Raw genomic sequence first — 27,395 nt, 5'->3', positions numbered from 1 at the left:
TCTCAAACACCTGTATAATTTTGACCCTAAAGCTATGAGGTTCCTTGTGTAGCTATTCGTAACCAGCCCAGCAATCTCGTCATCCAGTAAGAGACTTTCAAGACATTCAAGTGTTTCCAGCTTGTAAAACTGTCCCGTGGCAATAAGGCTTCTGTGAATCCGGCTAGTGCAACAAAAATTCTAAGTCCGTATGGCTGGACAGTAATGTCACAACAACAAAATCAGAGCGCACTGCATTTGGTGTGAAAGTCACCGGACTAAATGACTTTGGTTTCTCCTCCCACACAGTGGGTCCGCGAGTGGGAAATAAGACAAAACAAAACAAGTCGGAGACGGGCGACGGCAGCGGCGCATCGCATGCCGCATTGAGGGCGGTTGACAAGCGCAGAATCGCTGGTCCCGAGTATTCCATTAGGCAGCCACCGCTGGTCGCTCGAGAACCGGCCGCAGCGCCGAGCGTCGTCGTAAAAAACGGGGCCCCGAGTGAGAGGTGAAAATAAGAGCCACGCTTTGGCACACGACAGCCCATTGTCGCAGCAATCTAACAAGTAATCAATCTAGATAAAGCCTACTCCCTGACACTCCAGAACTTGAAGCAGTTCTCCGCGCCGTGGCGGCCTGGCCTTATCTGACCGGCCTGCTTAAAGCAGCGACACGAAGAAAAAGGCCTCGCCGCTGTATCACCACGCCTAATTAAGCCGTTAGATTGTCGCTAAACACGCTGGCCCGGCCGAGTTGTCAAACAGAGGATGTTCCAGCCGCCCTGCGTTATCTCCGTTCTCTAAATATGGAACATTTATCTGGTGGGCACGGCTACGACCGAATTTGAGAAACGCATTTGGCGCGACTGAGAGACAGTATGGTAATGTCGTGCCGCTGTAGTCTCATTTTTCACTTGAACTTACCATTCAGAGAGGGGATGACAAGTAAATTAATGCACTGCAACTCGTCAATGTATTTATCAATATACCCCCTAAGTGCGTTTTCCGCTTGCTGTGATAAGATCTCAGCTCTTCCTTTCCTCCTCCTCCTCAACCTGTAGACGCTGCATTCTTTCGCTACAGAAGGTCCAAAGCAGCTATATTATTTAACCATAAAGTGTTCTTCGTAGAAAGACATATTAGTAAAGAGGAAAAGATTTACCGTTCGTAGCTCCTTATTCTCACAGACGACTTTTCAGCTCGTAGCACCAAGGAATTTCTACAGCTTTCTCTTCAAATAGAGACCTGAGTTATTCTCTTTGTATATCAGAAAGAGCAGACAAACTGATGTCACCCACGGGCAGACCAGTAATTTTCTACTTATGAACTTGGAATTTCAAACAGTGTTCAGGCATCTGAAGATGTTGCTGCCTTGATCGTACCCTCTGAAATCCGATTATAATTTTCCATGAAGATGTTAATGTCCTTCAAGGAGATGGCACCGAAGGAAAATGGAGAAGCAGGAGGAGTAGAAGAAGAAAATTTTACAGTTAACACTATGTGCCACTATCTCCGCATCTCTCTTTCATGACTGAACGCGTGTATAATTTTGAGAATGAGAGGCAGTGAATTATTTATGGCTCCTGTCCTTTTCGGATTGATATGTTATTTCTTGGTTCAAACGGCTCTGAGCACTATGGGACTTAACATCTGAGGTCAGCAGATCCCTAGAACCTAGAACTACCTAAACCTAACTAACCTAAGGACATCACACACATCCATGCCCGAGGCAGGATTCGAAACTGCGAGCGTAGCGGTCGCGCGGTTCCAGACTGAAGCGCCTAGAACCGCTCGGCCACACCGGCCAACTGTTATTTCTTGCCTACTTCCGCATCTTTCCTTATAACCTTCAGCCGAATCCTGTGACATTTGTCGTGGCTATCTGCGATTCTCTTGGGAAGTTAAGGAAATTTCCAAATTAATACGCTGATAAGGTAAAACATTATGACCAATACCCACCGCGATGTTGGATGCCGCCTAATGGCATTGCGGGCACGTGACAAGGCAACAAAAGAATGTAAGCGGAGCAGACACGGACGGGGAATCATCCTAGCAAAGATATGTGCTGCCAATAGGGAAATTCATTGAGATAAGCGACTTTTGCAAAGAGCGGATTATTATTACGCAGAGCCTGTGAACGAGTACCTCGAAAACAGCGAAGCTGGTCCAATGTTCACTTGTTACTGTTGTGAGCATTGCGGAAAGATATAGGACAGTGAAACCACTCCTAGGCGCTAAACGACTGGACGTCCACCATTCTTTACAGAATGTGGAATTCGCACGCTTGTGTGCTATGTAAAGTAGGATAGACGGTGATCTGTGGCATCTCTGCTGAAAGGGCGCAATGCTGGTGCACGCACAAGTGTTTCGGAGCACACGACCATCGTACATTGTTGAACATAGAGTTCCGCAGCCGGCCAACCGAACGTGTTCACATGTTGACCCAACGACATCGTCAGTTACGATTGCAGTGGTCACGGGATCAGCGGGATTCCATCGCCGGTCAATAGAATCGTGTCAGCTCTTCGGGTGAATCACATTTTTGCTGCAATGTGGTGGTTTCCACAAATGCCGTCATCGAGGTGGACGGCGGCTCGAGACGTGCTGCACGCCACGGACGTTGTCTGGTGAGACCAGTGTTCCGCTGTGGGAGACATTCTGCGCTTGCGTGGGACCTGTGGTGGTAATCGAAGGCACGCTGCCAGCTACGAACCACCTACATCCCTTCCTGCTTGATGTCTTCCCCAACAGTATGTCATCTTTCAGCAGTATAATTGACCGTGTGTCGGAGACAGAACCGTGCTACAGTGGTTTGAGGGACATTATAGTGAACTCACGTTGATGTCTCGGCGACCAAATGCGCCTGATGTAAATCCTATGGAATCCGTCTGGGTCGCTATTGGGCGCCATCACCGCGTACACAAAACAGCGGCACGTTATTTACGCGAATTGCATGACCTGTGGGTAGACAGCTGATGCCATATACATCCACAAACTCACTAACAAACTGTTGGATCTCTGATACGCAGAATCAATGATTAATTTCGTTCCAAAGAGTGAGAAACAAGCTGTTAAGCAGGTGGTCAAAATGTTTTGTATAACTTCTGGGGTCGTTCTGACTTTATTTATTGACTGTTAGTTTTTGGGATATCTGTATAGATTAACGTTTCCAGTAATATGCACAATTTAGCGATAACTAACTTCGTACAGTTCGTCTCTTCTTCTTTAAACCTATTAATGCCCCGATCCTGTATTCTGTCGTGAATTTCAAATTTACTGAGTATTCAGTGTCGTAAGTAACTGTAAGTTGCTCTAAGGATATATGGTTATGATCCGTATTTACAGCATTATACTCTATATTTGTAATGCTGGCGGTTGCTCGTACAAAACGATTCACATTTATTCGTCTTTGACGTTTGGAACGTATAGTCGCCGTATAGAAGCAGAGCAGCGAAAGTGTCGTTCATTCTACGTTATGCAGAATGGATGTTTCGAGGTTTACATCATCGCAACGCTGAGCAGTCCCTTCAGGTAGTTTGCTCGATGGCTTTTCGACTGAGATTGCGATCAATTATTTTAACGATTTGGACCGTTCAGGAGACAGCGCCAGAAGAGAACCTGTTCCCCGCACCTTCGAAGATGCTATTTGAATATTTCTGACTCGCTGCTCTAGAACCAGAAAATTCTGCCCTGTAGCGTCGGTCATCTGCGCTCTTCTCAAACCGCGCAGCTCGCAGATGAACATGTTCAGCTTATTTCACCGGTGAATCTCAAATACAGAGCTCAAAAATCTGTTGTATGATTCCACTATTAGCAGAAATGACCAATAGGTTGTAGGGTGAAACCGTTCATAGTCTTTACATGAGGAGATGAGTATGAGTAGCTAGGTGCCAGTCTAATTGACAGTTATCATTAATTTTGTCAAGTACGAGCGGGAACGCTAAGATCGTTACACGAAAAAGTGTCATTTCCTAGTTGAATGGTAAATGACCGATTTGTGTTTCTTCTCTCGCTGAGCGGCGCTGAAATCAACTTGTTAGAAATTGGAAACCGTTCTTTCTCCTAGGCACTGAAAAAACTATCTTCGAAATCAGCGTATTTATCACATTGAGTCTAACAGTTGCGATTCGCCTTTCTAAGAAAAGTAAGTCATATTATCTTCCCAATTAGAGGAGGATGTATAGCTGAAGGTTGATTTCGATTTACGGCCCCACTCGGCTTAGTGGACAAACACTAACCTCTGTCTAAGGCACTGCGGCGTGGAGTGGCAGAAATTCTCGTTTAACTTAGAGACAACTGAAACCAAACTACATTACGATTCTCGCACCTAAGAACAGAGTCGCTAGCCCTCTGTGTAAACTCAAGGTTTTTCGAACACCGCTTGTAAACATCGAGGGAGGTACTCAAGTTTGCTGTCTATGAAAACAGCAGTGACACAAAACAAAATATTGTGAGCTAAAATATTCATGTTGCAATGCCAATGCTGTGCAACTCTTTGACACATTGTTCACGGAATAGAAACTTGAACGCGAGCGTTAGAAACCGAATAGAGCAGAAATAGCAAACGGAACAAGATTATTGAGACCGATGACCTCGCTGTCTGGTCTCCTTCCCCAAAACAACCCAACCCAACAAGATTATTAGTGTTGTGATGTTCAGTTGAGAGACTATGCAGCCAATAATAAAAGATATATACAGATTAATGATCGGAGAGTTCGACGTTTCCAGGTGTCAAGACGTTGGTACAGCAATACCAGCAAAGTGCAGTTTCCAGAAATTTGTAGTTTAGTGATCTAGTGAAAGTTTTCAGAAACAGACAACACTTATCCACAAATTCAATCGTTGCTCTAAGTCGAAAAAAATATGCTGTCATATTCCTGATGCAGAAATTGAGCTCCACTAACATGGTTTAGTACTTGTTAAATTCTCATGAAAATGGAGTGTGCACTGCGTCTTCAGGCCACAAGTGGCCCATCGGTACCATCCGACCGCCGTGTCATCCTCAGTGGGGGATGCGGATAGGAGGGGCGTGTGGTGAGCACACCGCTCTCCCGGTCGTTACGATGGTTTTCTTTGACCGGAGCCGCTACTATTCGGTCGAGTAGCTCCTCAGTTGGTATCACGAGGCAGAGTGCACCCCGAAAAATGGCAACAGCGCATGGAGGCTCGGATGGTCACCCATCCAAGTGCCGGCCACGCCCGACAGCGCTTAACTTCGGTGATCTGACGGGAACCGATGTATGCACTGCGGCAAGGCCGTTGCCATATGAAAATGGAGTGGTACCACGTAAATCTGCAGTTCCAGCTTTGTTGTGTATTTCCAGCATGAAGTCTTAGATGAAATGTACTGTTGTGTGTCTTGGTAGAACAACAGGTAATCGACGTCGTCACAGCAGGAGCAGTCGCTGGACATGCACTGCTAGCAAAGGCTACCTGCAGACTTTTCCAAGCATTTCAGTATTCAACCATTCACTTCCATCTTTTCTTGCATCTTTTCAATCGACGTGTCTACCATCAGGCTGATATTAGTAAATGTCACACTAAATATCCATATATTCCCTGGTCTGGAAAGCCAGTCGGTAGGGTGAGTTTCGGATATGATTCAGTCTTAATTAATGTAAGTTTTACTTCTGATAACTGTTCCGTATGGTGAAAAATCAAGTCGTTCTGTGTTGGGATTATTGGAATTGCAGAATTAATCGCAGATCCCGCCATTACGTTCTGTCTGGTCGTAAGAAGGCGAAGACATACCCCATTCAACACGATCATGCAATATAAATCCCTGTAATGTTTGTTTTGATTTGCTGAAACAGACCAATAAGGAAGTATCTGCCACGGCCAGCTTACGCAGAAGCGTGTTGCGGACTCCCAGCGTACGCCCCCGATGAAAGAAATTATAGAGGAGTGGCGCTTAATTTGCATACCTAGCTGTCCGGCGAACGATGTCGCGGCAGTTCTGACCAGTCACAGATATCGCGGAAAGACGAGGAGTCCCGAAAAAACAATTACTTACCGCGAAGTGAGCGGGAGCCGAGTGTGTACACACGGTTGCGTGGCTCTTAACGTAGATTAAACACGTCGTTTGGGGCCGTAATACGTGAATTCATTAGCATTCATTTGGCCGCGATTGCCCACCGCGGCCGCGGCCGCGATGTTTATCTGTGTGACAGCTCATCCGAGAGCCGGCGGCTGGCTGGCTGCGGACCGCAGCCGGATTCCGGCAGCCGCCAGCCGCGCCGGCGTCAGCCCACTTCGTTATCCCGGGGCGCCGCGGGAGAGCTCGGCTTGGCAGTGCCGTGCTGTGCTGTGCTGAGCTCGGCGTGCCGCTCCGGGAACGTGGCTCCCATAGGATGGGGAATAACGTGCCGGTATCTTACGAGGCCGGAGGTGAAGGGGCCTCGTCCTACCACAGAGGTGGACTGTTATTAATTAAATTTTGATTTTGTTACGTTTGTATGAGTTCCGCAGTAACTTGAACAAGGTGTCAACTCGGCTTGTGTAAATAGTTTCGCAAATAGGGTCGCAATTTAAAGTATTCGTGTTGTATGAATCTCTTCCAAATGACCTTGCGAGGGGCGTTCGATAAGCATATATATGGTGAAAAGTATTTAAACCGACAAACGCTGGGAGGTTGTAGGGGACATCAAAACAAATATTTTTCCCTAATATCATTTTTTCCTACGAGGATTATTTAAACCGTTGGAGGCCGTATTACCCTCGTCAGTTGTTAGAGTCTGTATTACGATCTTCAGTTGCAGGCAACTGCTGTCCACCAGTGTAGTAGTGAACTGTCCCTTACTAATGAAGCGATACACATGGAGTGAGTACACTGATACGGTTGGTGCGTACTACGTAGCGCACCACAACGGACGAGCTGCATAGCGGGTTTATCAACAACAATATCCTAATCGCCGTATCCCGCATCATACGACCTTTGCTGCTGTGTACCAACGTCTGCGTGAGACCGGGTCATTTAGCAGATTACCTGGACAGGGACGCCGTCGCACGGTAAGAACGCTGCAATTTGACGAAGCTGTCTTGCAGCATGTGGAGCGGGATCCTTCAATCAGTGCAGTTCTTCGTTAATGTGTGAGTCGGTGTTGTTGGGGACTGTTTAATTGGGCCGTATCTGCTACCTAGGCCATTAAATGGCAGGCACTATTACAATTTTCTCGCCAGAGCATTTCCAGAATTGCTGGAAGGCGTCCAGCTCCCTACAAGACAACGCACGTGGTTCCAACATGACGGGGCGCCGGCACATTTCGGTCGTCGTGTGCGTCGATTCCTGGACCGACGGTCCCCAGAAACGTGGATTGGCAGAGGTGGTCCTGTACCATGGCCTGCTCGATCGCCAGATATGTCCCCTCTGGACTTTTTTGTGTGGGGCTAGATGCGCAATCCTGTTTACGCAACTCCTGTTGCATCAGAAGAGGATCTGATTGCCCGGATAGTAGCAGCAGCAGGAACAATTCAGGATACTCCTGGGGTTTTTGCCTGTGTCAGACAGTTAATAGACTTGAACGAGAACTACGACGAGATTTAAGTAGAAATTCTATCTGAAACACCTGGTGCTTCACTGTAAGGCCGAGAAATATTCACCTTGTCCTGGTATATTAACAGAAATCGAGGAAGACGAACAATAATTTCGGCAACCAGTGGTACAAGCCACTCGATGGGCAACTACAAGATCACAAAGATAGAGTTGTCTCAGATGCTGTTATGTCCAACGACTAATGCTTTGCATAGTGAAGTCATTGCAAGTAAAAAAGATGAATATGGACCTTAATAATACGTGACCGCTAGTCGTATTAGAAATTACGTGCCGACATTAACCTACAGAAAGGGTCTAATAAGACAATGAATGAACCTTTGCTGTAGCTTCCAGTATTGCTCTCCTTAGCAGCTCTGAGAGAGGAAATACTGAACACACACCATAGGTTAAGGTAAGACGTTATCCGCAGTACTGTTTCTCCCAGGAGTGCTTGTTAGCAAAATACTCAAGAGTACTTTTGGGAACTTTTGTTCGGTAGTGGAGGGACAGTGGGTAGATGGATGCTGAGATACGGGTCGTTTATCGTGTCTGAGTGTCTTAGTAGGTAACAGGACTACTTACGAAAGGCCACCACACGAATTCCAGTCCCAGTCCAAGACACTTTTTTAATCAGTCGGAAAGTTTCAAGCCGTTGTTCTACTTGACATTTATCTCCCGCATTACTTCTTATATGTAAAAATACCAGTTGCTTCTCATTACAAATTAGATTGTACGTTGGACTCGCATTCGGGAGGACGGCCGTTTTCCGTGATTTTCCCTCAGTAGCTCCAGGAAAATGGTGGTATAGTTCCTTTGAAAGTGCACGGCCGATTTCCTTCCCTAACCTTGAAACATTCCGCGTGTGTACTCTGTCTCCGATGACCTCGATGTCGACGGGACTTCAAACGCTAATCTCCCTCCCCTTAGATTGTACATTCTCCTAGCCTGATACTGCGAGGATATTCTAGCTCTAATAGTACTTCTCATTATAAGCGAATACTACAGTAAATTCCTGTTTCGCAGCTGGGTTCAGATCCAGCGCAGGCGTACGCTTTTGTTGTTATTGCTTAGTGACTCTCCTCGTGTCAGCGTTTCAAAGAGTCTGCTTTCGAGTGTAGAGACCAGATAAACAGTTCGGAATCTCCCGTACTGTAGTGTATCAGTTTTATTGCATCCTCTCTTAAAGTTTCATTTATTTACTGACCCATCCACTCCTTGAATAGAGCTTGACAGTCTTGTAACAGGAGTTATTCGTGCTATTCGCAGCAACAAAATGACGAAGTAAAATAGAGACTATCTGAAGAAAAGTGTGTTTCGCTTTTGCCTTTAAGGACTGAATTTCTGCTTTCTCCGGTTGTATCGTAAGCTCAACTGCAGTTACCTAACTGCGCTCTCAACAGATATTTGAGTCTCGTTGCTCACATTTTTGCTGTGGAGCACACATGGTATTTTTATATCACTCACTTTATTTGCAGTCGATTTCGAAGCCTTTTATGGCTTCCTTCTCAGGCTCTCATGAGCATTTATAGAAATCAGTTACATCCACAAATAAATCTTTTTGCTGTACCGCAGACTGATGAAGGCATCGAAAACTGTAAATATTGACTGTAAATAAAGTAAAAAAGAAACGCAACTGAATGGAAGTTTTTTGTGTGCTCTAAAACAAAATACGAGGGGCGTTCAACAATTACTTTTTTTCTGAAAACCCGTTGCTTATATTCAGGATTCCAATACACCATATAATTCCCCACACTTTTGGCTTCAAAGACCCTTTTTTTTCGAGATAATGCGACGGTCTTACGCCACCATACAGGAAGGACCTGTATGCCCGCATGGTACCATTTTACTGGTCGACGTAGGAGCCAACGTCTTGCTGCCTCAGTAACCTTCCTGTGAAAGGTGTAGTTCCTTTGAAAGTGCACGGCCGATTTCCTTCCCTAACCTTGAAACATTCCGCGTGTGTACTCCGTCTCCGATTACTTGCTTCGCGCGGAGTGCATCCTTCATTGAGCCAAACAGATCGAAATCGGAAGGTACCAGGTCAGACACGCGGGGGATCTGACAGGCTTGTGTGACCTTATTGCGTTGACCATAGACACCTTGCCCAACGACTTACCTCGCTTTTATTCACTGCCAAGTCTCCGTAGTAGACACTCTGTAAGCTATGAATATCTGCGAAGCTCTGGTTTTCCGCCGAAAAATGCTCAGTGACAGTTCTCTGCTTGGAACGCATCTCCGTTACAAACGCTATTTTGAAGGCTACGTGTAGCGCCAACACCTATCTGAACTTGATGAGATTATAGGAGCTGAAGCGGAAATATTCCACGATGTTTCACAAAAAAATTCCTCATTTTTCTCCAACGAGATTGGCCGAGACAGAAAGGGTTGCATTACTTGTTGGACGCCTCTCGTATAATGGCATTTATAGCCAACGATATTTACTAGAAATTTAAAAGAAGCTCGTAATATTTGAATATAAGTTTTTACAGAGTTTATTATTTGGGTTGTGATTTTTCAAGTTTTGCGTTTTTTAGTCTTGTTCTCTTCTTGCCAAGATGCGATTTGTTTGCACATCCGATTGAGATGTAGACGATGAGAGCCATATAATGGATTTCTGGCGGAGTCCGGTTGTACACCACCACAGGGTTACAATTTCTTCTAAATGTTCATCAGTCGTATCGTTTGTCACGTATACCGTTAACGTCTAAGTTTGCCGTGCATCTGCAAACTGGCGAAACAAGTGTAGGTGTTTTTGTGTATAACACCGTAGAGCATCTGAAGATTTACGGCTGAAGTCCACATTAGCCAATGTTATCGAAACAAACAAACAGTTTTAGTCTTTACTGATAATCCCATCTGTGTGCCCGTTCCTGTTATACCTTACAATAATTACTGAGCTTTCCGTGGGACTCCATCTATGAAGCGAATTTATGGAACAACTATTTTCACATCAGAATGCACTTTACTGTTTCTTAATGTGTTTTCGCGGAAAAGTGGGGCTAGTACGAGTGCAGGTATCCATTTGCTCGTTCACGTTACATGAGCAGTTTCTTTAAGATAGATCAGAAAATGCATTAGTAACGGTTCTCCAGCTCATATGATACAGTGAACTGAAACTGAAATTTTGGCACGCTTGCGAAACTGTTGTTGTTGTTGTTGTTGTTGTTGTTGTTGTTGTGGTCTTCAGTCCTGAGACTGGTTTGATGCAGCTCTCCATGCTACTCTATCCTGTGCAAGCTTCTTCATCTCCCAGTACTTACTGCAACCTATATCCTTCTCAATCTGCTTAGTGTATTCTATTCATCTCTTGGTCTCCCTCAACGATTTTTACCCTCCACGCTGCCCTCCAATGCTAAATTTGTGATCCCTTGATGCCTCAGAACATGTCCTACAAACCGGTCCCTTCTTCTTGTCAAGTTGTGCCACAAACTCCTCTTCTCCCCAATTCTATTCAATACCTCCTCATTAGTTATGTGATCTACCCATCTACTTTTCAGCATTCTTCTGTAGCACCACATTTCGAAAGCTTCTATTCCCTTCTTGTCCAAACTATTTATCGTCCATGTTTCACTTCCATACATGGCTACACTCCTTACAAATACTTTCAGAAACGACTTCATGACACTTAAATCTATACTCGATGTTAACAAATTTCTCTTCTTCAGAAACGCTTTCCTTGCCATTGCCAGTCTACATTTTATATCCTCTCTACTTCGACCATCATCAGTTATTTTACTCCCTAAATAGCAAAACTCATTTACTACTTCAAGTGTCTTATTTCCTAATCTAATTCCCTGAGCATCACCCGACTTAATTCGACTACATTCCACTATCCTCGCTTTGCTTTTGTTGATGTTCATCTGATATCCTCCTTTCAAGACACTGTCTATTCCGTTCAACTGCTCTTCCAAGTCCTTTGCTGTCTCTGACAGAATTACAATGTGATCGGCGAACCTCAAAATTTTTATTTCTTCTCCGTGGATTGTAACACCTACTCCGAATTTTTCTTTTGTTTCCTTTGCAAAACTAGTGACTCCTAATTTTTTAAATTCCTTTTCTCCGTCACCACTATGTTGAGAATGAGGATTCAATAGTTTCAACTCTTGTTACAACAGAAGCCGAGGCAAGAGTGCCGATGACTATATCGCAGGCTGTGCACGAAGTTGCGCTAGTCGATTGATATCTTTGGAGCACGGCAAAGGTGATATCAGGCCGCATACCGGTCCTGCAGACAGAGTAATTAATTTGCTGCGCTAATTGGGCGCAGAAAGCAGCGGGGAGCGGCTCAGCTGCCGGCAGCGCGGGCAACGGGGCCGTCTGTGCGTGCCTACCTGCTGGCGTGTGACGCAGCCGGGTCCAGAGAGCTACCAGGAAGCTCACCACACCAACGGCCCGTCAGCATCTGGGCCATTAGAGACGGAGCAATAGCTCAGCTGGGCAAGGGGGACTGTGAAGATGCCGTCTCGTGAAAGGAGCTACTAGCAGTCCACTTTAGGTCGAGCCAACATTTAGCAGACTCTCAGATGAACAACTCGCGTGGATATGCAAGAAAAAAAAAAAAAAAAAGGAATACATATGTTCAAATGTGTGTGAAATCTTATGGGACTTAACTGCTAAGGTCATCAGTCCCTAAGCGTACACAGTACTTGACCTAAATTATCCTAAGGACAAACACACACACCCATGCCCGAGGGAGAACACGAACCTCCGTCGGGACCAGCCGCACAGTCCATGACTGCAGCGCCTTACCGGAAGGGCAGTTTTAGGAAGATCAAGTACATCAAAGCACTCTTCTGGGTTCCTCACAAATTGCCAATTCCGTCTGCATACAAACCATGGTTATAAAATACTGATTAATCCGGATTTACATGGAGATAGAATATCTAAAAATACACAAAAACTAAAAATCGATACAAATCTGTCAGAACAGAAACTGAACAGAAAGTCGTCATTGAATTTTTAACGATATTTTAATTAATTACTATCAGTTAACATATCAACGTCCAGGGAAAGGTGGATTTTACGGAATTAATGCGGAACGCAGTTAATCCTAGTCTCCTCGTGGTTTATTTTCGTAATATTTCACTCCTTTCTCATTTTACTACGCTTCAGTCACATCCCTTCTTTATCTTCTTCTTCTTGTACCCGCCCCGAATTCGTCCTCCCTTCTCTCGATTTCTTTTCGCCTCTAGCAATTTTTTTTTCTATCTCACTTGTCCCAAATCTGCATCCCGCACGTGAACAGATCCAGAACACGCACCCATCTGCCATTCCGTACGCCCGACAGTGCATGCCTTCCGCATTGTTCCTAGCGTTCATTGTATAATGTGAAAATCATAACTTGTATGCTTGACGGGATATCGAAGCCTGTGGTATTCAGACTTAGAACATTTAACTGTCAAAACGAATTTACTTACTGCTGCAAGGGCTGTATGATCCACTGTGTAGTTACTACCGCGTGCTGTACGTTCCATCAATAACAGACTAACTGGTCTGCCTGCATATTTCCTGTACTTTGGTTCTGCAATTACTTGTCTTCTACCTGCTAGTACGGAGCAGCTATAAATCACAGCGTATTAATAGAAGTTCTATGTAATTCAGTAGTAAGATATTAACGGTTACTTGCTCCGTAAATGAATGATGTATTGGCGGTGATGTTGCACGCCGTCAATCTTGCACCGTCTCGAGTCACTGCGTTTACGCTAAAACGCCGAGGCGAGTGTGAAGCGCAGCTCGTCGAGTCTGCGACGCGTCGATTTATCGCGCGACCGCCTCCATAAACTCGCCTCGCCGCCCGTGTTCGATTAGGCGGCTGGTAGAGGGCGGAAAAACTGGCTGCCTGATTTAAGGATTTCAGCGCTGCCGGCGAACCGGCCACGCCGGAGCAAAGCGGGCTAAGGCAGGGGCACGCTGTGTCCACGGCGCCGCGCCCGTAATAGAACCCGGCCGCGTAAATTACGGCCTAATAAGGACTGCGTTATTGACAACGAGTAAATGCAAATGAAATTAGCTCCGGGTTGGACGAGCACGAGGAAATGGAGGAGGGGTGGTCCTGCGGCTTTCCCGTTGCGGAGACGAATTTATTAACTCGTCCGCCGTAACTCAGCGCTGCGCCAGCGACGAGGAAAGAGCACGATTTTGGGGCGCGAACGGGGCCACGGCGCGTCCGCCGGCTAAGAACCATATACTAGAAGCTATTTGCCTTTAGCCCAGAAAAGAAGTCCGCCTGTATATTAATGGCCTATTAAGGTGGCGTGTAAATCAGGTTTAGAGCATTTAAATTGGGTGCTCCCTGCCGTGTGTGTGTGTGTGTGTGTGTGTGTGTGTGTGCGCGCGCGCTGTTGACCCCGAGTGTACGCGGCAGCTCCGAAGCTCTCTCGGGGCGTGCTTTATTGGCGGCCGACGGGACCCGAACAGGGCGCTGTTGGCTAGTTGTCGGCGCGGCGCGGCTGTGGGTCGACGGGTGACCAGGAAATTGTCTGCTGGCTCACGGTTACGTCACGCGCGAGCTGGTGGGCGTGTTCGCGCTGGAATTACGATCGGCGGCGCGCCGGGGCCGGTACGCGGTGGCAACGGGGTCGACTCTCGAGTTGTTATTAAAGAGGGTTGCGGGAGTCACTACCGGCCGGCGGAGAAAGCCTTCATTAGCACGCAAAGGTGACTTCCAGTACGTGCTACTGTGACTCCACGGCGCAAGTCGGCCGAACAAATTGCGTGCCCTGTGATCAAGATAGTCCAACTGTCGATTTGTGGTGTCGTGTGTATGTGTGTAAGACAGTGTGGGAACTTTGCGCGAATGGGAAATGGAACATTTACAATAACCCTTGAAACCTCCCCTTGGAAAAAATTATGAATTACTGTGCTGATAAACCTCTTACGTTATTTAATTTTCAAACAGAATAACAAAACTGAACTTCCTCAGACACTTCTCTCTTTACTTATTCTGATCCCGAGCGGGCTAAGGCACTGCAGTCATGGACTGTGCGGCTGGTCCCGGCGGAGGTTCGAGTCCTCCCTCGGCCATGGGTGTGTGTGTTTGTCCTTAGGATAATTTAGGTTAAGTGGTGTGTAAGCTTAGGGACTGATGACCTTAACAGTTAAGTCCCGTAAGATCTCACACACATTTTTGAACTTATTCTGATCGTTACTAAACTGACACACAATATTTTTAGCGCAACGCAATCTGACTTTCAAAAATCCCTGCAAAAGAATGGCCGTGACTAACAAAAACCAATAACTTTCATGAATCACTTACCTCACAAAAATCTTCGTTACTCGAACTACTGCAATACAGCTAGCGCCAATACTGCCAGCTAAATAAAAGATTCTAACTACTGAAAGCACTAACTACTGTAGGCATAGTTAGCAAATGAATGATTTTGATAGAGAACAAACAATGTATTTACCTTAATAATATTCAAAAGTCATCATATATATATATATCAGTTCATGACATCCAGTCTTACAAATGTCGTTTTTCTGACGGACACACGTCCAGATCGTCCGCTCTCAAAACTCTGCCATCTCTCTCCCCACATCCACCACTGCTGGCGGCTCACCAACTGCGCAACGCTACGCGCTGCTCACATCCAGCTGCCCACCACTACAGTAGCAAATATTCCTGCAATGCAAACCAGCCATAGACTGCACACACCACAGTCAGTGATTTTCATACAAAGCGCTATGTGGAGTTACCAACATAAAAACCTAAACAGCCTACTTACACCCTTCGCCGGGCAGGATTAGCCGAGCAGTCTGGGGCGCTGCAGTCATGGACTGTGCGACTGGTCCCGGGGGGGAAATTGCAACAAAAATAATTTTATAAACATGTGTTACGACTACTAAGTACCTAATGTCCTACAGATCTGTAGCTTTTTCTACGCAATTTTGTCAAAGCCGTCGTCGCGGTGACTGTTAAATAGCTTTCTGTAATATAGTTAACAAACTGCAGTACCTCCTAAACTTTTCACGGTGATTAAGTCCGTAGAAGCATGGTCTTTATCGAATGCACTTCTGATCAAAAAGCGATTCTGCTTTCATAATGAAATATTTTCATAAAACTTTTCATCCCCTATTTCACTCCCCTTAGGGACTGAATAGGAACTGGAACTCCAAAAACAGTGCATCACTTTTTCTTATTTCTAACTGAGAAGTAATATACCAATTTTCGTAGACGGAGCTTTAAAAATGCTTTGGTAATCCATTAATAACGATTTATTAAAAGAAAAACTTTCACCTCCCCAGGGACTGAATTTCCAAAAGTGGTGAAACACGTTCCTTTTTTTTTTTATTATTCTAACCGAGAAACCTAATACCAGTTTTCGTAATTCTAGCTTCAAGATTGCCTTAAGAGGTACAAATTTTCAAAAAATCTTTTACCCCCTAGGTATTTCACACCCTTAGCAGTGGAATTTCGAAAAATAGCTCCCTAAACTATGCCTTTAGTGCAGATCAACCCATTCACCAAATTTCTAGTTACTGTCCTTAGCGATTAGGACTGGGCTGTGATGAGTCAGTGAATCAGTCAGGACTTTGCTTTATAAGTAATTGAGAGTAAACGCTAACGATAACTTATTCCCAGTTGCCGGTTGCCTATGTAACGGCTTCCAGAGGAGACCAAAATTATATTTTCTGTAATTTGTACAATTACTGACCGAATTTACAAACGTAAAATGGTCTCACAAGCCATTCGTTAAAGGTATGATCTTACGAGACCACAAGAAGTTCAGATTCGAAGGTAGAAAATGCGCATGTAAATTCAGGCAGCGTAGCTCATGGTGGGCGAATTACACAACCTATATTCATACACACTCTCTGCTGATTTCAACGAACTTTCTATATAAGTTCAAATTTTTATCACCTAAACCCCCACAAAATAATAAAAGGAAAATCGTTGATCACTTTTTCGATTTATTAATTTTGCTTTTTGACTTTTGCATTAATCTGTGAATGAAAAACCCGAAACAAAAGATAATTAGAATTTTGCGTCTTTGCCGGCCATGGTGGTCGAGTGGCTCTAGGCGCTTCGGTCGGAACCGCGTGACTGTTACGGTTGCAGGTTCGAATCCTGCCACAGGCATGGATGTGTGTGATTTCCTTAGGTTTAAGTAGTTCTAAGTTCTAGGGGGATGATGACCTCAGCTGTTAAGTCCCATAGTGCTCAGAGACATTTGAACCATTTTGCGTCTTTCACCATGAAGGTTTTACTACATGCTTAACGACAAAAATATAACACGTTAACTCATATGTAAACTACGAGACGTGTGAACACGTTTTAACACATGGGAGTTCGATTCCTGATAGAATCGACGCTGGAGGTTACTGATTCTCTGTCTTCGTTGTCTCAAATTCGGCATTCTTCATATTAAGGAGAAATTCGTTGCTAAATGTAGACGAATAGGAGGCTCTCTTCATCTTACAACTACTTCCTCATATTCCATATTTCATCGCCTTCCCCAAACTCCCCCCCCCCCCCTTTCCCTTAGGCCCGGGCATAAAGAGACAACCTAACAAGCGCTGATAGTGAACTGGATGTAAGTTGCAGTTTCGACTTGTAACTATAATATCTAAGGGTTCCGCAGGGTAGTGCAGGAATAACAAATTTACGAGCATGTAGTTTTTATTATACAAAGCTCCCGAGGGTTCAGACTGAGCGGAACGACGTACTGATCTGCATTTATTCGGGATGAATGGGACCTCGTCAACGACCCGCCATCCAGAATGGGTATTCTGTGGTGCTTTAATCATGCCAAGGGTACTACACAATAGTTAACACAGAACTGCAACAATCGACTATCTACTCCTTCCTTGTACGAACGAGAGTATGCTTAGTCTCTGATTACACAGATGCCAAACAGTGGTTTAGTCTTCCTCTTTACCATCTTCTTGGAAGGTCAATGTTACAGTGCACATGTAGCTGCTGTTTGGAATAAGCCCAATGGATATCCGGGATGTCTCTTTTTATTTGATCATCTCAAACACATACTTTTATGTTGTTTACCATGCTTATTAAAATTACAATAACCATAAAAAAATCATCATTACGTCAGTCTCTGGTATATTTTGTAGCATGCAGATGCATAAGCAGCCAGAAATCACTATGTACGAAAGAAAAAAGTCCAGCAAAGTTACTGCGTAAATAACAATTCAGTTTTACACGTTGCAGTAGCATTTTCATTGTACAATAAGACAGAAACAGAATATGGTACTATATTTAGTAAAAATATCGTGCACGGCTTTTATATCGGTTCGTAAAAATAGTTCGGTTGGTGAGATGTTTGACTCCACCATTAGATGTGCGCTCATAATGCCTCCTGTCTTAACTTTCGTTTAAATTATTGTTGGCGCCCACGGTGTTACGATATTCAGTTACTTACTTCCTGTTTCTTATTTCATTTCCGAGCTACAGTTACTTATCCCATGCCGCTGTGCTTAAAAGATGCTGCTGAAACTGTAGGCTAGATAATTACATTAAGCTACATTATCGACGTGCAAGGTTTTAGTACATCAAAAGCAATACAAATTCTTCTCGCATGTATACGATATATTATAAAGGGCCCTTTCTCTGGTGGGCCGGCCGGAGTGGCCGAGCGGTTCTAGGCGCTACAGTCCGCAACCGCGCGACCGCTACGGTCGCAGGTTCGAATCGTGCCTCGGGCATGGATGTGTGTGATGTCCTTAGGTTAGTTAGGTTTAAGTAGTTCTAAGTTCTAGGGGACTGATGACCACAGCAGTTGAGTCCCATAGTGCTCAGAGCCATTTGAACCATTTGACTGTAAGCAAACGCGTGATATCATCGGATGCAGTCACTCGTGAGCTCCAAAGTACTACCAACAGTCCAGCTAGAACAATGACTTTGCATAGGAAGATGAAGAGAATGGGGTACAATGATCGAGCAGATTTTCGTAAGTTCTCTGGTGCGTTATGGAGGCCCGAATCTTTTTTTAGGACTTACTTTAAGGTATAATTTATACCAATCCATTCATGATTTGGCATCAACAAGCAGTAACTGACAACCGCTATCTAGAAAACAGGTTACTCGATCGCGTTCACATATCTTAGCGGACGGCTAATCTGAACCTGAGCAGGGGACAGGTTATCGCAGCGATAAATAAGACGTGTTCTGTTAATGTGGTCTCTATACCTCAGACTATACCTATTACGGCGACGGGCGACTATCTCGAGACTGCCATTTGCCCTAACCGGTCAGTTTGCAGCCCATTAGAATCAACCGGCTCGACGTGTAGATGGCTGCATATTTGAGAAATGTATTGGGATTTGCGAGTTGTTGGATACGTCCTTCCACATTTTGCGTCTTTTTAAATCCTCCCGAGCAAGATTCCGAGTTCGTGGACCGCGGAGAATTTGCAACCAGTTCAATCTGCGGAAGTCATTTGGCCGCGTACCCAGACAACAAAAAGCAAACCGGGATAGTTAGCGAAATGATTACAGCTACCGTACCGGTTTTTGTCCAATTTTCTCGCTACGTAACAGTGGAAAAGATCACTGGAAGCCTGCGACATACTTTCTACTCCACTGCCGAACTCTGGTTTTCTGGTGGGTCGTAGAAGTAGCCGTGGAATGTCGGAGATTCCGGGTAGATATTCTCTCGTTTTTCAGCAGTTAATTGTTGCATTTTGTAAACTTCAGAGACATTTATGCTCAATGTAGTCAGTGTATCAAAGCCCTTTGTACAGGCATCCAGATACAAAGCGTCGTTTCCAAATTACTGTTAACGCCAATTTAATGATCGACGCTTTCTGCTGTCGTAAGCCAATCCGCGGTGTTCCAATTACATGCTTTGTAATTATATTCTTTCCAGCTTTCCATAGCTATTGCAGGCGAATAATACACTGTGTCCTCACATGGAATATTAAGGATTTCATTTTTCTGAGTGTTCATATAAGTCAGAAAATAACCGCTACAACCGTCGACTGGAATAGTCGTTTCACACTTAGTATGCGCCCCCCCCCCCCCCCCAGATTAAAAAATACTGAGATGAAATGTTGTTTTTCTCTACACCTGTATCAACACTGATAATAATACAACCCCAGGAAATAATCGTGATAACGATAAATGTGTCGAAAGATCCATTAACTGAAATATGAAGAAGGGAAACTTGCCATATGATAGATGGGGAGAAATATCTTTCGGTGTAACTAATGTTAGAGCACTGGAAGTTACAAAGGAATGGCCGGCCACTGTGGCTGAGTAGTTCTAGGCGCTTCAGTCCGCAACCGCGCTCCTGATACGGTCGCTGCTTCGAATCCTGCCTCTGGCATGGATGTGTGTGATTTCCTTAGGTTAGTTAGGTTTAAGTAGTTCTAAGTTCTAGGGGACTGATGACCTCAGAAGTTAAGTCCCATAGTGCTCAGAGCCATTCGAACCATTTGAACAACGGAATAGAAGTCACTAAAACCCACCTTTCCTTATAGACCGCGTCATGGAAGGCAATCAGCCACGTCGGACGCCAATAATTTCTTCATAATTTGAAGTAGATTCCATGCTACTATCGTTTTAACAAGTATGTCAGTTGCTAAATACAGACCGCGAGAAATCCATACCTGAGCACAAACACAGATGCTAGTCAAAGAAGCAGGTTTTGCTGTTGTGTTTGAGACGAACTGCACCTGTGCATTGTCCTTAGTACGTTGCAAGTGTCAATCGAGTTTACGACAGTATTCTGTGTGGGTGTGACTGCGTCATATCGGTGCTAAGTGACTTCGAATGTGGGCAAACTGTTGGTACTCGTTCTGTAAGTAACCAAGGTAACTAAGTAACCAAGGTAACCGACATTTGGGGTTTCGAGAGACATCCACATACGGAAAAAGCGGGAAAAGATCATCCACTAAGTCACAATGCGAAGGAAAATGTTTGTTGAGTGATGGTAAAAGACAGTTATTATAGAGGATTGTGACGAAAAATAAGAGGACAAAAGCTACAAAAATCACTGCAGAACGGAATGTTGCCCTTGCGAACCCACTGTGCACCAAAAATAGCCGATGGGAGTTTCATAAGCAGGGAATTGCTGGAGCTCTCCAGAACCCCTCATCAGTAACGCAGATGCTTGTAATAGGGAAACGTAACGCCGAAGCCATAAAACCTGGGCCATGAAGCAATGGAAGAAAGTCATTTGGTCGGACGAGTCTTTTTTTTCACACTGTTTAGACCTTCTGGCCCATTGTATGTCCAAATACTGAAACGTGAAGAGGATTCGGTGAAGATATGGGAAACCACATAATGGCGTTTCATGGGTCCCCGAGGAATTCAGCGAAGTCGCAATACTAAAAGGGATTATGTGGCCATTTTGGTAGATCTGGTCCATCCCAAGGATATGTTTGTTCCCCAATACTGATGCTGTGTTCCAAGGCGGCAGGCCCCCTGTTCGCAGAGCTCGCATCATTTTGTTAGCACAAGGATGAATTGTTGGATCTCCCCTGCCCACGATATCTCATCATTCAGCTTTTGTGGTCGACTTTGGAGAGAAGGGTGCGTGATTGCTGTCCACCTCCATCATCGTTGCCCAACGTTACCACTATTTTGCAGCAATAGTGGTATAAGATTCCCTTTTAAGTAATACAAGACCTGGATTTAACCATTCCGAGAGGAGTGGAGGCTATTTAGAATGCTAACAGTTTTTTTAATACCGTATTAGGCATGGTAATGTGATGCGTTTTTGGTGTTTCATACTTTTGTGCACTCACTGTAGCTTAAAAAATTGGCTTTTAAAGTTTAGATCATACAGTATTCGTTTATAAGTAGCTGTGGCTGTTTTGCACGTTATTCGTTATGTTTAATTATATCAGTGCCTTTTTTTAACTTTAAGTTGCAAACCTTATACATTCGTTCACTTCCTACGACAATGAAGTGGACAGAGCGGAACTTTAAAACCTATTTCGGTGCCCGAGCCAGAGAACTCCATCAAACAGGACTGATTTTGTAAGTAATTCAAGACTGATCTGTCATCTCAAAATGTATACGTCTATTTTTTTTTCCGAAGAGGGTTGGGGGCTATATGATATTCTCTCTGGTTTATAGAATAGGATGTCGAGTTACAGAAGGTTAATTACTTAACGAAAGGTATTCAACGAACAATCTGAGGGTATGAAAGAGCATTGCGTTCATACTGAAAATCTGAAGCCAGAAAGTACTGTCGTTACCGTTGCTCTCTGCCGTCAGTATCCGTGAGTGGCTATGGCACCAGATGTGCAAATCTGCAACGTTGACAGCCTATCCAACTGGTCGTTTAAAAGTTTAGAAACCTCTCTGACCGTTGATGCTAGACGGCAGTAAGATTCCAGTTCCATTCGAACGTCCTGCTGGTGAGGACAAGTTGTGACAGCGAGAGCGGCCAAGCGTCCGAAAAGCCGTTTGTGGAGGCAGCGTTCCAGCAGAGGCGCGTATGTTGTGATGGCTGGGGCGGTGGGGGGGGGGGGGGGGGCAGCGGTTTCTATATTTAGGTGCAGCGAGGGGCCGTCCCGGAACGCCGGTGTTTACACCGATTTCGCGGCTGTCAAGTTGGTAGCGGTGTTGTCTACTGGTTTGTTGTTGGGTGTGGCGCGGCGCGCCGCCCGGCTCAGCTCGGCTCGGCTCGCCTTAGTGGAGCACCGGCCGGTACACACCGCTCCGCAAAAAAATGGACACCGCCCACATGCTGCAGCACGTGCTCTTGGACCGTGTCGAACAGCCGTATCTAACTGCCAGTCAATTGTCTTTTTCTAGAGGATCGTATGCGCGGAAGAAGACTATCCTGAATAAATCTTTCGCTCTGCAGCGAAGTGTGGGCTATTTTGAAACTCCATGGGCAACTGTGTGCCGGGCCGAGACTCGAAGTCGGACCTTGTTTACCGAGATTCATCCGACCAGGCAACATGTTTCTAGTCGTCAACAGTCCAGTGTCGGTGTTGACGGGCCCAGGCGAGGCGTAAAGCTTTGTGTCGTGCAGTGATCAAGGGCACACGAGTGGGCCTTCGACTCCTAAAACCCATATCGATGATGTTTTGTTGAATAGTTCGCACGGCGACACTTGTTGATGGCCCAGCATTGAAAAGTGCAGCAATTTGCGGAAGAGTTGCACTTCTGTCACGTCGGACGATACTGTTCAGTCGTCGTTGGTCTCGTTCTTGGAGGATCTTTTTCCGGTCGCAGCGACGTCGGAGATTTGATGTTTTACCAGATGCCTGATAGTCACGGTACACTCGTGATGTGGTCGTACGGGAAAATCCCAACTTCATCGCTACCTCGGAGATGCTGTGTCCCATCGCCGACTATAACACCACCTTCAAACTCACTTAAATCTTGATATTTTGCCATTGTAGCAGCAGAAACCTATCTCACAATTGCGCCAGACATTTGTTGCCTTATATAGACGTTGCCGACTGCAGCGACGTATTCTACGTGTTTACATATCTCTGTACTTGACTACGCATGCCTATACCAGTTTCTTCGCAGCTTCAGTGTATATCGCTCATATTCGTCGACGTCCTGCAGTTTTACTATGACGACATCGTCCCATCTCATTTATAGGCCAAGATAAAATCTGATGCAAGTGGACAGGGAACCGAAGACTGATATCGCTGCATCTGGTTCAAAGAAAGTTTCCAACCGATTTCTCATACACAAACAGCAGTTGACCGGCGTTGCCTGGTGAAACGCTGTAGTGATGCCTCGTGTAAGGAAGAGAAATGCGTACCATCACGTTTCCGACTTTGATTGTAGCCTATCGCGATTGCGGTTTATCGTATCGCGATATTGCTGCTCGCGTTGGTCGAGATCCAATGACTGTTAGCAGAATATGGAATCGGTGGGTTCAGGAGGGTAAGGAAGGTAATACGGAACGCCGTGCTGGATCCCAACGGCCTCGTATCACTAGCAGTCGAGATGACAGGCATCTTATCTGTATGCCCGTAACGGATCGTGCAACCACGTCTTGATCCCTGAGTCAACAGATGGGGACGTTTGCAAGACAACAACCATCTGCACGAACAGTTCGACGACGTTTGCAGCAGCATGGACTATCAGCTCGGAGACCATGGCTGCGGTTACCCTTGACGCTGCATCACAGACAGGAGCGCCTGCGATGGTGTTACTCAAAGACGAACCTGGGTGCACGAATGGCAAAACGTCATTTTTTTCGGATGAATCCAGTTTCTGTTTACAGCATCATGATGGTCGCATCCGTGTTTGGTGACATCACGGTGAACGCACATTGGAAGCGTGTATTCGTCATCGCCATACTGGCGTATCATACGGCGTGATGGTATGGGGTGCCATTGGTTACACGTCTCGGTGACCTCTTGTTCGCATTGACGGCACTTTAAACAGTGGACGTTACATTTCAGATGCGTTACGGCCCCTGGCTCTACCCTTCATTCGATGCCTGCGAAACCCTACATTTCAGCAGGATAATGCACGACCGCATGTTGCAGGTCCTGTACGGGCCTTTCTGGATACAGAAAATGTTCGACTGCTGCCCTGGCCAGCACACTCTCTAGATCTCTCACCAATTGAAAACGTCTGGTCAATGGTGACCGAGCACCTGTTTCGTCACAATACACCAGTTACTACTCTTGATGAACTGTGGTATCGTGTTGAAGCTGCATGGGCAGCTGTACCTGTACACGCCATCCAAGCTATGTTTGACTCAATGCCTAGGCGTATCAGGGCCGTTATTACGGCCAGAAGTGGTTGTTCTGGGTACTGATTTCTCAGGATCTCTGCACCCAATTTGCGTGAAAATGTAATCACGTGTCAGTTCTAGTATAATATAATTGTCCAATGAATACCCGTTTATCATCTGCAATTCTTCTTGGTGTAGCAATTTTAATGGCCAGTAGTGTACATAAAATATTATTCGGTGGAAGTATGCAAACTATGTCAAGAGGTTGATTCGTTTTGTTCCGAGTCTAGAAATTATACGAAGAGCTAAAGTATCTAAACTTAATTGTTTGATCAGCTCAGAACAGGTCTCTTCCAATTCAAGTGTTCATAGTTATGTACACCCAAAAATTCCACTGTCTCCTCTTCATGTATTTCATGATGAAGCTGTAATGGTGGTCCTGGCTATAAATACTGCTTTCAAAAGCTATTGTGTGCTTTTTCGGAATGAAGCGACGTACTTCACTTCGTAGACTGACAATTTTCAAGTTCCGCGCGGCCTTTTCTCCGCTCGCATGCGTCAAACTGGCCGTGAGTGAGTCCGCTCCACGTCGTACGGCGGGGCAGGGGGAGGGGATGGAGGAGGAATCTGAGCAGTGGCGACGCCCGGTGCTTGGCGCATCGCGGTAATTGCCCGACATTAAGCGCCAGTTGGACTCGTGGCGAATGCGTCATTAGGATGCGGGTTTACTGCCTCGGCCGAGCGCATCGCGAGTGTAAATCAGGGCCGCCGCTCATCAGCCGGTGCCCGTCCGCCATTACACCATTCAGTCGGCAGAGGCGCGCACGCGCGTAAACACGTCGCGAAACACCGCAGCAGAAGCCGGCGACGGCCGGGGGCACCTGGCAGGCGGCCACGGGTCACCTCTCTCTGACAAACGTGCGTGACGATCTCGTCAAGGTGAAAATAGCCTGCCTTGCCGTTGACTTGTCAGAGGCTTTTGCGCAGAGGTACAGACGTGGAGTTTTCATTAGGTGCAAGTACCTGCTCTAGCTTCGTGGACCAGTCCTATAGAGACTGTAGGCGATAACATGTTGGATTATGCGGCAGTGCTCAGCGTACACATGACTCTCCTGCCATTTAACGTGATTCTTCTGCTCTTGGCGGCAGCGTGTGCTTCTGGGTGCGTGTATAACATTAGCGTTGATTTCCATGTCAGGAGTAGTATACTTTTCCACTCTAGTGTTCATTAGTCGTGGCATAATAACTCCCTATTCCATTCCTTCCATTCCACTCCATATACAGGGTGACAGAGAGAGAGAGAGAGAGAGAGAGAGAGAGTGTGTGTGAGAGAGAGAGAGAGAGTGAGAGAGAGAGAGAGAGAGAGTGTGTGTGTGTGTGTGTGTGAGAGAGAGAGAGAGAGGGGGGGGGGGGGTAATTATGTGTGTGACTCCGTATGCAACCGAATCTCTCCGATCTTATGCTGCAAGTATGATTTGCTTACCTTAAATTATGCTCCACTTAAGCAAGAAGTGAAGGAAACAACAGACAATTTCGGAGTAGGAGAAGAAATAAAAACTTTGGTGTTCGCCGATGACAATGTTATTCTGTCAGAGACAGCAAAGTACTTGAAAGAGCAATTGAACGTATTGGACAGTGTCTTGAAAGGAGGGTATAAGATGAACACCAACAAAAGCAAAGCGAGGATAATGGAATGTAGTCAAATTAAGTCGGGTGATGCTGAGGGAATTAGATTAGGAAATGAGACACTTAAAGTAGTAAAGGAGTTTTGCTATTTGGGGAGCAAAATAACTGATGATGGTCGAAGTAGAGAGGATATAAAATGTAGACTGGCAATGGCAAGGAAAGCGTTTCTGAAGAAGAGAAATTTGTTAACATCGAGTATAGATTTAAGTGTCAGGAAGTCGTTTCTGAAAGTATTTGTAAGGAATGTAGCCATGTATGGAAGTGAAACATGGACGATAAATAGTTCAGACAAGAAGAGAATAGAAGCCTTCGAAATGTGGTGCTACAGAAGAATGCTGAAGATTAGATGGGTAGATCACATAACTAATGAGGAGGTATTGAATAGAATTGTGGAGAAGAGGAGATTGTGGCACAACTTGACTAGAAGAAGGGACTGCTCAGTAGGACATATTCTGAGGCATCAAGGGATCACCAATTTGGTATTGGAGGGCAGCGTGGAGGGTAAAAATCGTAGAGGGAAACCAAGAGATGAATACGCTAAGCAGATTCAGAAGCATGTAGGTTGCAGTAGGTACTGGGAGATGAAGAAGCTTGCACAGGATAGAGTATCATGGAGAGCTGCATCAAACCAGTCTTAGGACTGAAGACCACAACAACAACTTCAGTGGGTTGTTAATGCCTATTCAACGTTGATGGAACGATCTGGTTTCCCATCATCGTCGACGATGCCAGAATTATTTGCTACAGTAAAGAGAAATAAAAGTGCTATCCATTTCGAGGGAACTATATTTACGCTCATATTCACCAAAAACGGATCACCTTGAACGACTAGAGATAGAACGTTCATATTCACATGACATGTACATTCGTATGGTCTGCAGAAATGATTAGCATTTCCGTTACGTCGGTTCAGCATGTGTCCTGTTGGCTAGGAGGCACAGGGTCCGCCTTGGGCCCTAATAACTTGATCCACGCGTGACGGCATCGAGGCGTAACGGCTCGAATACTGACGTGTGGTACAGCCATCCATGTTGCATTCACCTGGTCCCAAAGTTCATCTGCGGTGTTTGGCACTGGGTCACCGCAATGTAGACGTCGTTTCACCATATCCCACACAGTTTCGATTGGCTACAAGTCTGGTGGTCTAGCGGGCTAAGGCAAACGGTTGACATCCTGTGACGCCAAGAAGACACATGTTCGTGCAGCAACATGTCTTGTCTTGCTGAAAAATTGCGTCTGGGGAGTTGATCAGGACGGTTATGGCTACAGGTGGCAGGATGTATTCATATAGGTCACACTGGCCACAGTCTCCTGGACACGCACCAACAGTAAGTCATTTTTTTATCCAACAGCAACCCACGCATAAGGTCTTTTAGTTGGCGCTTATGTCTCGTTCGAATGCACTCATTGTGTTGCCGCCCTCCCTGTCTGCGGCGGATCAAAATGCGGCCATCATTTTCAAACTAACAGAACCTTAGTTCGTTCGAAAACACTATCTGATGCCATTCCTGTTCACGGTGACGTCGTTCCATACGCCATTGCCGTCTGGCAAGTTTCTGCACGTGCGTCAAAGGCAGTC

The 27,395-nt window shown here is 45.4% G+C and overlaps 1 protein-coding gene and 1 pseudogene across 1 annotated transcript in view; one reads left to right on the top strand and one right to left on the bottom strand.

The window, feature by feature from the left end:
• The window catches only part of LOC126485041 (endothelial transcription factor GATA-2-like), a gene marked incomplete at its 3' end in the record, with an annotated part of 640,253 nt that overhangs the window by 359,876 nt on the left and 252,982 nt on the right, over positions 1-27,395 (top strand). The window lies entirely within an intron of this gene.
• Positions 5,128-5,245, bottom strand: LOC126427011 (5S ribosomal RNA; annotated as a pseudogene).

This window comes from Schistocerca serialis, chromosome 1, assembly GCF_023864345.2.
Source record: "Schistocerca serialis cubense isolate TAMUIC-IGC-003099 chromosome 1, iqSchSeri2.2, whole genome shotgun sequence".
Taxonomy (NCBI): Eukaryota; Metazoa; Arthropoda; class Insecta; order Orthoptera; family Acrididae; genus Schistocerca; species Schistocerca serialis.
Note: the sequence above shows the minus strand (reverse complement) of the source record. Positions and strands in the feature narration are given on the sequence as shown.